General features: G+C 48.8%; 1 protein-coding gene across 21 annotated transcripts in view; it reads left to right on the plus strand.

The window, feature by feature from the left end:
• MICAL3 (microtubule associated monooxygenase, calponin and LIM domain containing 3) overlaps window positions 1–17,422 on the plus strand; it is a 242,752-nt gene that overhangs the window by 100,157 nt on the left and 125,173 nt on the right. Inside the window, exon 1 of one of the 21 annotated variants that reach the window (XM_037734342.1) lies at window positions 5,041–5,071. The exons of 19 other annotated variants lie outside the window; for them this stretch is intronic. The gene's annotated coding sequence lies outside the window, so the exon portion shown is untranslated. Of the gene's footprint in view, window positions 1–5,040; window positions 5,161–17,422 lie in introns of those variants that run through there. One more of the 21 variants, XM_037734340.1, reaches the window with a different exon arrangement.

Here is a 17,422-nt window from a genome sequence, read left to right on the forward strand (position 1 = left end):
TGCAGTCGTACTGCTCAGTCACGGCGGAAGGAGGGTGCCCGGATGTGCAGTCATATTGCTCAGACATTGTGGAAGGAGGGTGCCCGGAGAACATGGGCAGATGAAGGGGGACTTCATCCTAGTTTGGGAAGCACTATTCTCAGCAATAGTTACTTAAAAAATTGAGTTTCCAGGTCCTTCAGCCAAGCCTAGTTGAGTGCTTTTCAGGCAGAGGCGGGATAACTGATCTGCTCCGCCTTCTGCCTGCTCTGAGCGTCCTTCCTGTTGCTGAATTGGCAGCAACAACAAGTAGATACCAACTTCTTTTTTGTCATTCATCAGCCTCCTAAAGCTGACTGAACCATAGTCGTCTTCAGGTTTGGGAGTTATTAAACACCCTCCAGGGTGATGGAGATGTTCTAATGCTAGATGATGGTGGTGGGTGCGCAGATTGGCAAATTGACTAAAAGTCACGGACCGTGCACTGAAAACAGGTGACTCTTACTGTCTCTAAGTTATACTGCAATCAAGTGGGGTAGAAAAACATGCTTTCCAGTCCTGAGCACAGTATGTTTTTCTGGCCTGGTGGTGCTTTTTGGGCAGCCAGAAACCCTGCTCTGAGTGCTTTGGCTTCCTGGCCAAGCCCTCCAGAGGTCCTGACGTCAGGAACTTGGTACAGCTCGAGGCCCTCACCTGGCTCCCCTCCCCTTGCTCTCCCAGGTGTTGGCGCCTAGCGTGGTTGGAATATTTACCAGGAATGAGCCAAGCCCATTTCGGTTTCTGGCCCAAGGGTAGGTCTCCAGGATCCAGAGGTCAATATCCAGTTTGGGGCTTATTCAGATCCCATGACACTTTCCCCCACTCACCCCCAGTCCCCCCGCCATTGCTATTTGGTCAGTTTCATTGCTCTGTTGACACCCAGTTTGCAGGGTGTGTTAGGCCATTGTTGTGTTCTTATAAAGAAATACCAGAGATGGGTAATTTATAAAGAAAAGCAGTTTAGCCGGGCACGATGACTCACACGTGTAATCCCAGCACGTTGGGAGGCCTACGCAGGTGGATCGTTTTGAGGTTATGAGTTCAAGACCAACCTGACCAACATAGTGAAACTCCATCTCTAATAAAAATACAAAATTAGCTGAGTATGGTGATGCACAAGCCTGTAATCCCAACTACTCAGGAGGCTGAGGCAGGAGAATCACTTGAACCCTGGAGGCAGAGGTTGCACTGAGGTGAGATTGCACCACTGCACTCCAGCCTGGGTGACAGAGGAAGACTCTGTCTCAAAAAAATAAAAAAATAAAACAAAAGCAGTTTAATTGGCTCATGGTTCTGCAGGCTGTATGGGAAGCATGGTGCCAGCATCTGCTTTGATGGGGCCTCAGGAAGCTTCCAATCATGGCAGAAGGTGATGGGGAACTAGCGTGTCACCTGGCGAGAACAAGAGCAAGAGGGCAAGGCAGCAAGGTCTCAGGCTTTTAAACAGCCAGATCTCACGGGAACTAACTGAGCAAGAACTCACTCATCACCAAGGATGGCGCTAAATCACTCTTCAGGGATCCACACCTGTGATCCATTCCCCTCCCACCAGGCCCCACCTCCAGCATTAGGAATCACATTTCAACATGAGATTTGGAGGGGACAGGCATCCAAACCGTTTCACAGGGCAAGCAGGGAACTTCGGTGAAACTTCAGTCTCGTGTTCCATCTGAAGTAGGAGAGGAGGTTGCACCTGTGGTTGAAGAGTGACTTCAGTTGTCTATGCACTCTAGCCTTTTACTTTCTTTCTATTTTCTTCCTAAAATTATCTAGATGATTGGAAATCAAGTGACACACTTTCCCTGCTTTTGTCCCAAATGCCTTTTATGTGTTGGATTGCAGTGGTAGAGAGCAAGTTTGTTTCAATATTTGATTGTTAGAGCAGTGGCTTCCATGATGGTGAAGGTCTTGTCTGCCCTCACTGCCACGTGTCAGCTCTTGTCACATACCAGTTTGTTTGTATACAGATTTGCTGTTGCCAACGGGGCTGGAAGCTTACTGTGCCCCGTGGGTTAAGTTGCCCTGAGGAAGGAAGGTCACAGCACTGTGCTGTTGTGGGCATGTTCATCTGTCATCTTGCGGTAATATATATGAAATATATATGAAAATATATATGAGGACAGCTGCTGTCCTCATACTGTGGCTTGAGGTGCTCTGGGGTTGCTGGTTGGATGTCTTCTGAAATACTGTACAGGGTTGCTTAATTAAGGCCCTTTAACAAAATCTGTATGTCCATGGTGTTTAGCACAGGTTGAGTATCTCTTCGGAAAGGCTTGGCACAGATATGCTTTGGATTTCAGATTTTTTCAGATTTTGGACTATTTGCATTATACCTACCAGTTGCACATCCCTAATTTGAAAATCTAAAATCAGAAGTGCCCCATTCAGTGTTTCCTTTGAGTGTCATGTTGATGCTCAAAAACATTCAGATTTTGGAATTTTCCAATTTTGGATTTCCAGATTTGAGATGCCCAACCTGTATCTAGACCAAGTATTTATTTTAGTTGAACAGAGTACATTGGCTTTTCCTTGCCCCAGTGAGTGGTATTTCTCAAGGTGGTATGTTTAATCTGTGCCTGAATTGATTGAGGGGTGAGACCTGCCTGATCAACTGGCTGTGCCTGGTGAGTTAGGCTCCTGAGTGTGGTGCTTGGCCGTAGACAAAGAGCTGTCCAGGATTTGTGAGAGGGCTCACGGTGTCCTTTGGTAGCCTTCCCATAAGGATGGTGCCATGGTTTGGCTTTGTTCCCACCCAAATCTCATACTGAATTGTAGCTCCCATAATCCCCACATGTCATGGGAGGGACTCCATGAGAGGTAATTGAATCATGGAGGTGCTTACATCCATGTTTTCTTGTGAGAATGAGTGAGTTCTCACGAGATCTGATGGTTTGTTTTTTTGTTTGTATTTTGAGAAGGAGTCTTGCTCTGTTACCAGGCTGGAGTGCAGTGTCATGAATCTTGGCCCACTGCAGTCTCCACCTCCTGGGATCAAGTGATCCTCCTGCCTCAGCCTCCCAAGTAGCTGGGACTGCAGTCGTGTGCCACCACACCTGGCTAATTTCTGTATTTTTAGTAGAGATGGGTTTCACCATGTTAGCCAGGATGCTCTCAATCTCTTGACCTCGTGATCCACCTACCTTGGCCTCCCAAGGTGGTGGGATTGCAGGCACGAGCCACTGCACCCAGCCCCAATCTGATGGTTTTATAAGGGGCTTTTCTCCCCCTTCATTCTGCATTTCTCCTTGTTGCCACCATGTGAAGAAGGACCTGTTTGCTTCCCCTTCCACCATGATTGTAAGTTTCCTGAGGCCTCCCCAGCCATGCTGAACTGCGAGTCAATTAAACCTCTTTCCATTATAAATTACCCAGTCTCAGATATGTCTTTAATAGCAGCATGAGAACGGACTAATACCGATGGCTTCCCTGGAGTTAGACTCTTGTAAGCTGCAGTTGGTGAGAGGGTCACAGCAGTAACACGTTCTAACATCCCTTAGGGGACACCTGGAATGGTTCAGATTTTAGGTTTCAGTCCTTGGAGCAAGCCAAAGAATATGTATCCCAGAGCCAGCAGGCCAGTGAGCCGTCGTCCTGTGCCTGCGGCAGTCTAGACAAGAGCTTTAGAAAACCAAGGGGTGGGCAAAGCCCAGCTCAGAGCCTGAGACTGTCACTGGGCCCCAGCAGGTCCCAGAAGGTGGCCTGGGCCTTTTGGCCATCAGATGCTGGCATCTTAGGCCAGGGTAGGTGTAGAATGGAGCCGGTAGGCCCCTCTGGCTCTACACTGGCCAATGTCATTGGTGCTGAATTGAGTAAGGATTAATAAGTCTTCTGTTAAAAAAAAAAAAGTGGTAGGTTGCTGGCTTGGAGCCCAGAGCAGTTGGAATTTTGGAGCCCAAAGAGGTCATGGCAATTGGTTTTTGGCAACTGGTCTTTGGGAGAAAAGAAGCCACAGTTTTGGCCATAGTTCAATATGCCCTAGGCAGGGTTGGGTCACCCCTAGGACAGGGGGTACATAAGTGGGGAGAAGTTGTGGGCTGTGGACTTTGAAGGCCCTTCCTGAGCTTGGGGAATTTGCAGTGATCCTGGAGCAGAGAAAGCAAGCTTGTTACTCACTTTCCCTGAATGTTTCATTTCCAGCCAAGTGGGTCTCCTTCCCATAGAGGTGGTGTGATTAGAGAAGTAGCTGGCGGAGTCATCTCAGAGCTCAGTGGGAGTCAGCAGAGGGAGAGGTCCGGCCTGGAGAAGCATCTGATCCACTGATAAATTGCACCTAAATCCCACACTCTTAAGCTAATTTCAGGGGAAAAGACATTCCACTGAGCTGGTTTTGGGTCAGTTGTCTAGATTTATTTCTGCTTTGGAGAGCACAACTGAAATTTTCTCCATGAAAATAGTTGAAGAAAACCGTGGCCTTGGAGCTAGCTAGCCCCCATTCCCTTCTGTGGCTTGGAACCAAGACACACTGCTTGGGTTTGAGCCCGCAGAGGAACCTTGTTGGAGAATAACGACCCTGCTACGCTGCACTGCGTTCACCATGCCTGCACCCTAGTGCCTACACCTGAACCTGGTTTCTTCTTTCCCGAGCCATTGGCATCTCTCAGAAGCCTGTGGGGCAGGAGTCTTCCCTTCAACTTGTCTAACCCTTGGGAGCGTCAGCATCACAATGCCAGTGATTTAGTGTCTGAAGAAGGTAAGCATCATCCTGGAATGTGAACAGAAACCAACAGCTCTGAGACTTTAGGCCCTTATGCCGCAGGTGAGCCTTCTGTTTATCTTTGCCCTTGTTTCCTGGCATCTGCCAGCATCTGCACTATGTGCAAGCATGAACGTGAATTCCTCTACCTAACCAGAGCCAAACACAAATGGGCAGGCAGTTGTGGACTTAATTCCGGAGCAAGTGAGGAATGTTGAAGGGGAGGCTGGCACTCAGGTGGGAGGGAACACAGGGAAAAAGGTGATTGGCTGCCTGGGGCTGGGGTAGGCGGGGTCGCTGCAGTGAAGTCCGCAATGCTGAGCTGCAGTCTCAAATGGAGGAGGGGCACTGTGGGCAGAGGTGAGGAGGCGGCGGAGGGAGGTGAGGAACGTGTGAGAGCCTGGTGCATCTCGGGAACCTGAGAGAATGGGTTGCATCTATTAATAGTGGTGACAGAAGTCGGGCTTTTTGAGCCTTGCTCAAAAAGGTTTGGATTGTTTCCTAGTGTCACTGGAGGCTGAAACGGTTCACATTGGCTCTTATGAAAGACCCCTCTGGCACTCCTGGAGGATGTATTGGAGCAAGTTATGATTAAGGGGCAGCTGGCTGAGCGCAGTGGCTCAGTCTGTAATCCCAGCACTTTGGGAGACCAAGGTTGGTGGATTACTTGAGGCCAGGAATTTCCTTGTGGGCGAAATGTGAGGGAGTCAGCTTTGTGGTCATCTTAGGTAGGAGCCGGAATGGAAAGTGGGTTCGCATGGCCCAATTCCCAGCTTGGCTTTTTCCTCTGGGATAAAAGTCTCTGGTGAGTTTGGGGTGCCAAGATTCATTTTCCTTTCACGCTAGGAATCTCCGGGTTTCTACCAGGATCATGCTAGGGAGATGAACGTTCTGGAGTTAGAACCAACAGATTGGGTTGAGGAATGGGGAACAGAGGAGGGTCTGAGATGACCACAGATTGCCATTTGATGGGTTAGGGTTTGACTCTTTGGGGTGGACTCCTTGGGAAGAGGCACCTGTGTGATGGTAAATGGGGGTGTTCGGTAGCTTTGGCTCTCCAGAGCAAGTCAGAATGATCAAAATCCAGGGCTATCCAATTTTACCAGAGCAGCAGATGAAAGAATCGCAGCTGAGAGACTGGAGGCTGGCGAGGAGAGTAGGCAGAAGCCGGGGCTTAGCGCAGCCAGGGAGGGCGGTTCCAGGAAGCACGGCAGCCAGAGGGTGGGCCAGATAGGACTGGAACGCGTCTAAGCCCATCTCACTTGAACGCCACCGTCGCCGTCAGTGGAGTGTTGGAGACAGAGGCCAGATGGGAGAGGGAGTAAAAAGATGACTGGAATAGGGCCATTAGCAGGGTGGGGACAGGCTGGAGGAACCAGTGGGGGTACTGTAGAAGGCAGTGTTGGGGCCTTCCCCGTGGGTGGAGGTGACAGGCAGGTGCAGCCACATCGGTCCTCACTTTGGGGACTTGGAGAAATGTCCCACCCCCATCCCACTCCCAAGGCTGGCGTTTCACGTGCAGCTTTCCCTCTCAACCTGCCTCCCCTGCCGCCCAGCAAGTGTGAAATGCACAGAAACCCTTTGAGTCCTCTGTCCTCCTGCCTCAAATGAAGAAATGCTGCCTTGTCTGACCCCTAGGCTTGTGGCAGCTTCGTGGCTTTCTCATGTAGATCTTAGCCATACAGGCAACTTGGAATCAGAAATGTTATGGGTCCTTCACTCGCCTCTGGGGAAGCGGGTTGGGGCTGCTGCGTAGCATTTGCTGACACACGGTTCTTTTCTAGAAACCAGTTTCTTTTTATAGGGGATAGCTACACGGAAAGTATTTGGCTGTTGAAACAAAGCTGCCTCCAGGTCCTGGCCCCTGACATGCTCTCTCCTGCTGCAAGAACAGGTCCTGAGCTGGCTGTGGGGCCTGCTGGGCAGAGCCTGTGGGAGCCAGGTGCAGGGCTGGTCGTTGTCATGGGAAAAGGGCAGGTCTCCAGGGGAGGACCTTCCCTCATGGGCAGAAGCCATCTGGACTTCCCTTGTCGGGGTCCCGATCTCTGTGACTCCCAGCTTGGTGGCACTGCCTGAAAACACACAGTTCATTTTCATTTGATATAACTTCTGTCTCATATCCTAACACAGTGCTGCCTGGAGAAGTTCATGTACATAGCCATTTGTTCATCAAGTGGCCCTCACTGTGCACCACCTGTTGTGGTCCAGGGACTGTTCTCTGTGCAAGGACAAAACCCTGAACAAAATGGCAAAAATCCTCACCCTCCTGGAGCTTACATTGTAGCAGGAAGATAGATTGTAAGTAGATAACATTTAGAGGTCCGGTGCGGTAGCTCACCCCGATAATCCCAGCGGGAGGCCAAGGCAAGAGGATTGCTTCAAGCCCTGGAGTTGGAGACTAGCCTGGGCAACATGGTAAGACCCCATCTGTACAAATAAAAGCAATCAGCTGAGCTTGGTTGTATGCGCCTGTGGTCCCCGCTACTCAGGAGGCTGAGGCAGGAGCATCACCTGGGCCCAGGAAGTGCAGTGAGCTCTGATTATGCCTCTGCACTCCAAGCTGAGCAACAGAGTGCGTCCCTGTCTCAAAAAATAAAAACACAAAACAAAAACATTTGGAGCACGTCCAGTTGTGGTAAATACTTTGGAGAAAACCAGGGAAAGACGATGAGCAGGTTTAAACGGAGTGGCCAGGGAAGTCCACCTCGAGAAGCTCACATTTGAATATATGTGTCAGCTCCATGAGAAGGCTCATGCCCTGGAAGTCGGAGCTTGTTTTTCTCTGTTCACTCTGTGTTATTTCTGGAGTGTAGAAGAGTGCTCGGGCCGTAAGAGACGCTCAGTAATACTCTTGAGTGAATGGATGGGAGGGAAGAGCATTTTTAGACACATGGAGCTGCAGATGCGAAGGCTGACGTGAGAGGGTGTCTGCTAGGTGGGGAACGTGGGAGGCGGTGCGGCCAGTGGGGATGGGAGAGACTGGCGGCAGGAAAGGAGGCAGCAGAGGGAAGGCGTGTGTGTGTGTGGGCGCAGGTCTCGTGGGGGTTGCACGAGGTCAGAACTGTTTTTGTGACAATACTGAGTGGTATTACGTGCCTTCTCCGCCCTCGTTTGCCCAGGTGTGTACAGTGGGCTTTCTAGAGGCTTCGCAGGCAGGAGAATCTGGCTGCCAGCCGCTAAAGAGATTTGCAGAAATGTAGAGCACTGTCACGCTTCTCACTAAATTTTTGTCTTGGAGAGTAATTGTTGTGGGTGTTGGTTTTTTTTCGTAAGATATGTTACTTATTGTTATTTTAAAGTGAATTAATGTTGACATGTTTTCTGAGTTTTAATTTTACATTTAGTAAATCTTGATAGGTCTTTGGGTCCTCGATTTTTTTTTTTTTTTTTTAAGAAATGGTCTCTCTCTGTCCCCTAGGCTAGAGTGCAATGGCATGATGGTAGCTCACTGCAGCCTGGAACTCTGGTCCTCGGTAGCTTTGAAGTGCATAAAGGAGTCCTGAGACCAAAATGTTGATGACACGTTTACAGGGCCTTGTAGGCCATTATTTTGTATTTGCTTTTATACTGGCTGAGATGGGAAGTCATGGCTGAATCAGCCGAGGAAATTTAGTGAAAACATTTTACCAATTCCTGATTTGCCCTTGAGGACAAACAGGTGCATCCAGGAGGGCGGCATGCTGTGGACGGGCACCTCGGCGGGAGAAGGCTCTGGAGTCACTGTGGCTCATGCTTCACTCCCTTCTCATAGCTGGGCTTACCTCTGCCAGGGGAGATAGAGGGAAGGAACGTGCTGTGTACACGGTGTCCACAGGATGCAGGTCGAGAGTGATAGGGCAAGGGCAGGGGCAGGGTGTTCTTCCCTGAATGTGATCAGCAGAGCTGTCTCTGATAAGGTGAGCGAAGACCTGAAGAGCCAGGGCCAGGGCAGCCCCGGCCGGGGAGGCCTTGGTGAGCAGGAGGAGGACGTCTGGCTGGGCCTAAGGAGTGTTGGGGAGAGTGGCAGGACCTGACCTGTGGCTGGGGTGTAGCAGTCACGTGTCTGACGTGTGTTTTAAATGGATGCTCTGGCTGTGTTGTAGAATATTTTGGGGGTGGGTTGGAGGGAGGAGAAGTAGGGAGGCTCACTGAGCAGGTGAGAGCTGGTGGTGTCTTACAAGGATTATAGAGAAGACACGTGAGAAGTGGTTGGATTTGGCTGTATTTGAAGGTAGAACACAGTTTTCTGAAGAACGGACCGTGGGCTGTGACAGAAATGCAGATGGGCAGGGTTTTGGGTTGAGCATCTAGGCAGCTGGTGGTACTGTCTACCGAGATGCAGGTCACCAGGGAAGGACAGGCTCTGGCTAGTGGCAGTGGGAGTGTCACCTCAAGTGCTTTAAGTTTGAGATGCTTGTAAAACATCCAGGTAGAAATGTCACAAGCAGTTGGTCATAAAAGTGCAGGAGAGAGGAAATAAATATTAAGGCACCATTATCTATCAGTCCTGTGTGGATAAAGCCATGGGGCGGGAGGGTCCTCCACGGCACAGCTTTCGCGGTGGCTGGTTTCTCCTTAGTGGGTCATGAAGGCAGTACAGTGGGCACCAGCAGTTTTCAAAAAATGAAATAGAATTGAAAACAATATCTCAGTAGTAAAGGCTGTTGTAAAATGTTTACTTTTATGCTGACTGATATGAGAATTTTGTCCTGTGAAATGTTTTTAAAATTACATTTATGTAAAAAGAGAGATAGCTGTGTCTTAGATCACAGTACAGAACTTTTTTTTTAACTGTAGATCATAGTTTAAGAAGTTTGAAAGCCACTGATGTAGAAGGAGATACAGCTTGAAAAGAGATCAAAGACTGAGTCGATTTCAAGGCTGTGTCAACATGCAGAGGCTGGGGATGGGTCTGGGACAGTAAAAGATGCAGAGAGGGGCTATGAGGTCACAGCAGGACCCAGAGAAGAGTGCCCTTTTGCCTTGGAGACCAGTGGGGTGGGGAGGGGAGGTGAGCTGTGACTTGTGACCAGACAGATTGAGGAAAAGGAGAATTGAGAACCGATCGTTGGATTGGACAGCATGGAAATCATTCATGACCTTGATGAGACATTTCTGTGGGGGGCTGAGGACAAGGTCTACTTGTTGGAGCTTCAAAGATAATGGGAGAAGAGAAGGTTGTGAACAAAGCATTTCAGTGAGTCTTGCTGCCAGGGGGAGCAGAGGGAGTTAGTTGCAGGGGTGAAGTCAGGACTGGGTGTTGAAAGACGTGTCCTTGCTGAAGACAGCTCAGTGGGGTGAGGGAGCATCACTGCTGGGAAGGGCGCCGTGTGGAGGCAGTGTGGGTGAGGGAGCATCACTGCAGGGAAGGGCGCAGTGTGGAGGCAGCGTGGGCGAGGGAGCATCACTTGCAGGGAAGGGCGCAGTGTGGAGGCAGCATGCTTGAGTAAGAGTAGGGTCAGAGACACAGGTGGATACTGCTCTCTGTCGTTGGAGGGAAGGTGGATGACAGGGTCAGAGGCATGGGTGGATGCTGCTCTCTGTCGTTGGAGGGAAGGCGGATGACATGGGCAGAGAGACTGACTACCTGTAGGAACTTGGAAGAATGCCACGAAGATGGAGCGATTGAGAACCATGGCAGGAGAGAAATTGTGTTTTGTGTTTGTTTTGTTTTGTTTTTGAGAAAAAGTCTCTCTCTGTCGCCAGGCTGGAGTTCAATGGCGCGATCTCGGCTCACTGCAACCTCTACTTCCCGGGTTCAAGAAATTCTCCTGCCTCAGCCTCCCAAGGAGCTGGGACTGACTACAGGAGCCCACCACCACACCCAGCTAATTTTTGTATTTTTTTTTTTTTTAGTAGAGATGGAGTTTCACCGTGTTGGCTGGGATGGTGTTGATCTCCTGACCTCGCAATCCACTCTCCTTGGCCTCTGTAAGTGCTGGGATTGCAGGTGTAAGCCACTGCGCCTGGCCCCTGAGAAACTGTGTTTTGTTTATGGGTTTTTTTTGAGACAGAGTCTGGAATGCAGTGGCACAACCATGGCTCATTGCAGCCTCGGCCTTCTGGGTGGCTGGGGAACAAGTGTGCATCACTATGCCCGGCTAATTTTTCAATTTTTTGTAGAGATATGGGTCTTGCTATGCTGCCCAGGCTGGTTTTGAACTCCTCCTAAGCAGTCCTCCTGCTTCAGCCTCCCAAAGTGCTGGGATTACAGGCATGAGCCACCACACCCAGCCCGATTTTGGTCTTCCACACAGAACTTGGGTCCTTGAGAAATGAACATTGTAAGCCGCTCAGCTCGTCGGTGGCGCTGCTGACATGCCATCGATAGGCAGGTGTGGGATGGCTGCTGGGCCTAGATGGCCTTTCAGATGGTGCTGAGCCTTGACTGCAGTGTATTTTGTGGTTCCGCGGCAGTGATGGCAGGCAGGCGAGGAGAAACCCCAGACTCCGTTCCAGGTTAGTCTTCTGCCTGTGTGTTGGGCCAGCATCTGAAAGCCTTAGCTGCAGGCCCTGCCCTGGGAGAGGAGGAAATGACCCGACTGAGTGCCTTGGTGGGACCTTGCATGTTTTCCGCAAGTTTTCCAGTCATCTTTGTGAGGTATTTCTCTCCTTTCAGACTGCTGGAGCCTTGCCATTCTCTGAGCCCCTGTGTGCAGTGGCCTGGAGGTCGCCCTGCGTGCAGTGGCCTGGAGGTCGCCCTGTGTGGCCTACCAACCAGCCAGCTTCCTGGGTCTGTACAAGCGCAGGTGACTGGGTAGACCTTTAATCAACAGAACCTTATTGAGCACCTGCTGTGTAGCTGGAACTGTACGTGATGCTAAGCAAAGTATTGGGTTGGTGCAAAAGTCACTGCAGTTTTCGCTGTTAAAAGTAATGGCAGGCCGCGCGCGGTGGCTCACGCCTGTAATCCCAGCACTTTGGGAGGCCGAGGTGGGCAGATCACAAGGTCAAGAGATCGAGACCATCCTAGCCAACGTGGTGAAACCCCATCTCTACTAAAAATACAAAAATTAGCTGGGTGTGGTGGTGTGTGCCTGTAGCCCCAGCTACTCGGGAGGCTGAGGCAGGAGAATTGCCTGAACCTGGGAGGTGGAGGTTGTAGTGAGCCGAGATCGCGCCACTGCACTCCAGCCTGGCGACAGAGTGAGACTCTGTCTCAAAAAATAATAATAATAATGGCAAAAGTAACTGCACTGACCTTTGCACCAACCTCATAGGTTGAATTCCAGCCCTTGAGGAGAACAGCTTTTTCTTGGGATTCTCCTTTGGTTGTGTTTTCCCACATCCTCAGTGAGGCTTTCTCCCCACCCAGAGGCCTTTCGTCACCCCTGAGAGCAGTGCTTTTGGATTAGTGGGCCAAGAAGGTGTTGGTCTTTTGGTCCTTCGGTAACTCAGCTCTGTACTGTTGACAGTGGGCAGGTTGGGGTCCACCTTCTGTCTTTCCCCCAAGCTCCTACAATGGATGGAAAAGTATTCCATGATTGGAAAATGTTTTGTAATTGACTCCTCATAGGTGTTGCTGATGGCTGGGGTGCAAGAGCCTGCTGCAGAATGCAGACTGTTAAGTACTGTGTTAGTGCTGTTTTAGTTGCTTAGCCTTTTGGCAGCCAATAAGAAGAATTACTGTGAAACCTGACTGCTCTCATTGCCAGTTGGAAAGGGCTCCATTTCAAAGGAGCAGATGCAGTGATAAATCATGAGAAGAAAAAGAATCCTGTATTATATGTCCTTGCTAAATTTACTTGAAACGACATATCCATTGCTAGCTGGGCAACTATCTTCCTGGCAGGCAGGTTCCTGCTCTCAGGCGGTAAGGGACTGGAAGCATGCATTCTCCTGATGAGCTTTTATTTCTCAAGCTATATTTCGGGTAGTTTTTCATCATGGCCAAGGACTTAGGTTGGACAAGTCTGGACCCAAAACATGCCAGCTCTGCCTCCTTCTTGCTTTGTGACCTATAAAATTCTTTAAGCTGCAGTTTCCCCATCTGTAAAATGGAGGCCACACATTCTGCCTCACAGGATGGTGGAGAAGATGCCATAGGCATGGTTGTGGCGTCTAGTAACTACTCAGCATCTTCTGTCTTGTTTAACGCTTCAGTTTGGCAGGACGGACACAGATCTTACTCCTTTAGCCCCTGCCACCCAATGCCATTCTCACACTTTCTAGAACAGATGGAGTGGAGTGATAATGGAGCAGAGAAGATTCCAAACCATCTCTCTTTCCTTCAGAAAACAAAACCATCTGATCCTGTGTTTTGTTATATAGAATAGCCATTTATTTAGATTGAATATAAGCTTTGGTTGCTGGGGTTTGTTGGTACACTGCTAGATGATAATAGCACTACCATTGATTGGGCCTTGCTCTGTTCCTGGCTCTGATAAACGTTTTGCATTCATTACCTTACTTCCTGCAAAACCCTGTGATTTTAATTTTACAGATGAGACTGTAAGAGGTTGAGCCTTAGGCATTCTTCTTCTTGATGACTTGTTTTGGGGTTACTGTGAACATGAGTTGACATCATCGTCGATGATTGTGTTTATCGGGTGCCTCGTGATTCAGACATTAAATGTGTTTGGGGTGACAGAACTGCAAGGCAGAGGTCAGCTCACTTCTAACTCACTTCATTTCTCAGTTGCGTAGATGTTCTTAACTTGGTTTTCATGAAGAAATAGATTGTTAGCAAAGAATACAAATGAAAATTAGAACAGATACAACATAAGGGTTAGGACCGTACCGTGGTGCTTCAGGAATAGGGACTTGGTAGAGAACCCAGAGGTTATGTGGGCCTGGCTCTTCTCAGATGCCTCTAGAGAGGGGTATTCCAAACCCAGTCAAGCAGAGTGCGGATCACGAGAAAAGTGCCACACTCCTGCAAGTGTTCTTCTTAGACTGTCACTGCCTCCCCAGGTGACTGTTGCATTCCTGGATACCACTTTTTGGTAGCACATTGGAAGTCTCTCTCTAACATCTGTACAGTTCTCCTTCACCTTCCACAGCCACGCAGGCCAGGCTCGTGCTTTCCCCCAGGACCAGTCCGCTGCTGGGCTCTGTCCTACCCTCGTCACCTCCACAGAAACACGACCCAGTTCTATTCCAGGTCAGGTTAGGGGGCAAAGACCCAACCCTGCGCTGAGGAAGTTCAGAGTTAGTGGAGGAGAGAGACATTTCAATAATATTTTGCAGAGTGGCAGGAGCAGATGAGGAGGGCCGCTGTGTGAGTAGCAGGCAGGAGAAGGGAAGGGCACAGTGGCCGGGGGAGGGGCTGGCTTCATGTCTCCTCTCCGTCCTGCCGAGTGTCAGCTTGATGATGGTAAATAGGTTGGAGAGTCAGCAAAGATCCCAGGACGGAATACATGTGGATTCAACGCCTTTTCATGATAGAAATACTCACCAAACTAGGAGGAGAAGGAAACTACCTTTGCCTAGTAAACGCCATATGTGAAAAACCATGGGCACGCATCATACTCAACAGTGAAAGGCTGAAAGCTTTTCCTCTTAAGATCAGGAACAAGACAAAGATGCCCGCTTTCGCCTCTTTTATCCAACATAGTACTGAAGTTCTATCCAAAGCAATTAGGCAAGAAAAACAAAAGTCGTCCAAATTGGAAAGGAAGACAGTTATCTTCATTCATAAATGATATGATCTTATGTGTAGAAAATCCTATAGATTGCACCCAAAAAAACCTGTTCAAGGCTAATACATGAATTTAGCAAAGTAGCAGTATACTAAGTTAATACACAAAAATCAGTTATATTTTTATATACTAACAGTGAACAGTCTGAAAATGAAATGTTGAAAATACTTCTATTTACAGTAGCATCAAAAATAATAAAACACTTAGGAATTAACCAAGGAGGTGAAAGGCTTGTACAAGAAAAACTAAAAAACATTACTGGAATAAATTAAAAGATAAATGAGAACAAATTCATGCTTATGGATTGGAAGAGTTACTATTATTAAGATGTCAGCATTGCCCAAACAATACATATTCAATGTAATCCCTATCAAAACCTCAATTTTGTCTTTTACAGAGATAGAAAAACCCATCCTAAAGTTTACATGGAATCTGAAGGGACCCTGAATAGCCAAAACAGTGCTTATAAAGGAGACCAGCGGACTCATGCTTCCTGATTTCAAAACTTACTATAAAGCTATACTAATCAAAACAGTGTGGTACTGGCATAAAGACAGACATATAAACCAATGGACTACAGTAGAGGGCCCAGAAACATACCCTAATATATATGGTCAAATTATTTTTTTTTTAAGAGATGGGGTCTTAAGCTTATAATTCTCAGATGTTATCAGTGAAAATTTAAAAAAAGGAAACCAAAAAAAAAAAAAGAGAGAGAGAAATGGGGTCTTGCTGTGTTACCCAGGCTGGATTCAAGCTCCTGGGAGAATCAGACAGTCTGCCTGCCTTGGCCTCCCATGCCTCGCTTATGGTCAGATGATTTCTGACAAGGATACCAAGACTCCTCAGTGCGAGAAGGACAGGCTTTTCAACAAACAGTGCTAGTTGCCCATGTTTCAGGAAGACAGATCGGGAACCTGAGGCATGTTGGCCACTTGGGTCCTGGCTTCTGAGGGAAAACATAAGGGAATTAGCTCAGTAATCCATCGTGCATTTTCCATGTAAACTTCTGCCTGATGACATTCCAAAACAAGTGTTTCCACCTACGTTTTCCTTTTTTGGTTCTTGAGACAGGATCTTGCTCTGTCTCCCAGGCTGGAGTGCAGTGGCATGATCATGGTTCACTGCAGCCTCGACCTCCTAGGGGGAGCCTCAGCCTCCCATGTAGTTGGGACCACAGGCACATGCCACCACACCCAGCTAAGTTTTTTGTTTTTTATTTTTTGAAGAGACGGGATCTCACTCTGTTGCCCAAGCTCGTCTTGAACTCTTCCTGCCTTGGCCCACTAAAGTGCTAGGTTTACAGGTATGAGCCACCACGCCTGGCCTTCTGCCCACTTTCAAGATCTATTTAGATGAGACATACCTCTGACCGAATGGGCTAGGGGAAGGCGCAGTTCATTGATTGCTGTGTAAGATTCAGAGATTTGCATGTTTGCTGGTATGCCCGTGGTGCAGTGGCTAGGGAGGAAACGAAGCTTCACTCTGATGCCATACTCTTGAGGTATAATTCTTATTTTGTTGTTCTGTTTCTATTTTCTTTTTCTATTTTTAAAGATGATTCTCCTTTCTACTCCTCCACAAACATCCAGCTACCTTTTCTAAGAGCTAGAGATTGAGTGTTCTCATAGACAGCCAGAAGTTCAGCGACAACCTTCGCCTGTTGTCGTAAATAGAAACATAACTGTGTCCTGCGTGTGCTTATCTCTGCAGCGCCATCCTCCAAGCCAAGGCCGCTGCAGGGCTTCTGAGTCAGCAGTCAGCTGCGGAGACTCACAGATGCCTGGAAACCTGGCATCACCTCCTCTTCCTCCCCCAAACCCCCGACCCGGCTCCTCACTTCCTCTGCCCCTTCCTTGCACACCTTGGCTTTTCAGTTTCTGGGATTTCTGGCACCTTCCTGCCAGGTTTCCTGGTCTCCAGGTTCCTGTGATTACGAACAGGGTGGTACAGGACAGGCCAGGAGGAGCATGATCTGGCTGTGACCTTCAGGAATGAGGGAAATGGGGGGCAGTAACAGGAATAGCCCTGCTCCCCGCACTTCCCGGCTGTCGTCAGAGCCAGTGAGAATGCTGGGTAAGCCCCTTGCAGAGCGAGACAGGCCCAGCCCAGCAGAGCCACAGAGCAATGCTGTCACACTCTGGAGGAGTCCAGGCTGCAGTCATTCAGCTGCAAAGCAGGAAAAGTGAGGCAGCCCAGGGGAATTCACCTTGTGTCATCTTACCTTGGGTGCTGGCCGCATTGTCGCAGGAGCCAGCCTGCCTCTGTTCATCCGTTGTCACCAGTGCCCTGCAGGTTGAAATCTGTTCGGCCGGGCACTTAATACTTGCCTGCTGGTTAGCTCTGCAGCCCTCTGGGAGCTACGGGTGACACCTGTTCGTTTGAAAGTATTTTTCACCAGCAGAAGGATTGGGGACAGTTTTAGTGAAGGTATTTCTGTGCAGTGGGATTTCATTTGGAAATCCTCTGTGGTGGTTAGCAGCTCTTTGGAAGTGAATTATTTCCAACCGAGTGGGTTACAACCAACCAAGGGGATGTTAGCTCACATGGAAGAACTCTTCTTGGGAAATAAGTGCCCAAAACTGTTTCAGAAGGGGTGTGAACCAAGGCAAGCATTGTGACGGGAAGGATTTTAGAATTGTTTGTTGCAGGACCTTTAATGGATTGGCTTCAGCGAGAATGTCATGGTTCTGACTGCTCTGAATCCTGGCGAGGAGTTGAAAGTGGCTGCTGTTTAGGAACAAAGAAAAGTCATTTTCTTCTTTGACATGAAGTAGAAGTGGTCAGCCCCAGTGTATGCACAGATCAGCAAACACTGTGACTGGTGGAGTTGAGGTTCACTGTGAATGCAGGCAGGGCATACAGGGTTGGGGTTGCACAGTGCTGTGTGCTTGTCAAAGAGCAAGTGAGGCCTCAGGAGTCCCCAGAGAGAGCAGGGGGCAGAGGGGCCTGATGCAGAAAATGCCCTGGGACCTTTGTTTCTAGCCATGAGTTGTCAGCTGTCACCGTTTCTCCTGCCCTTGCATGAGCACATCTGCTCTTTCCTGCCCTACAAGCCACCTTTTTTTTTTTTTTTTTTTTTTTTTTTTTT

This window comes from Cebus imitator, unplaced genomic scaffold (genome assembly GCF_001604975.1).
Source record: "Cebus imitator isolate Cc_AM_T3 unplaced genomic scaffold, Cebus_imitator-1.0 Scaffold607, whole genome shotgun sequence".
Classification (NCBI taxonomy): Eukaryota; Metazoa; Chordata; class Mammalia; order Primates; family Cebidae; genus Cebus; species Cebus imitator.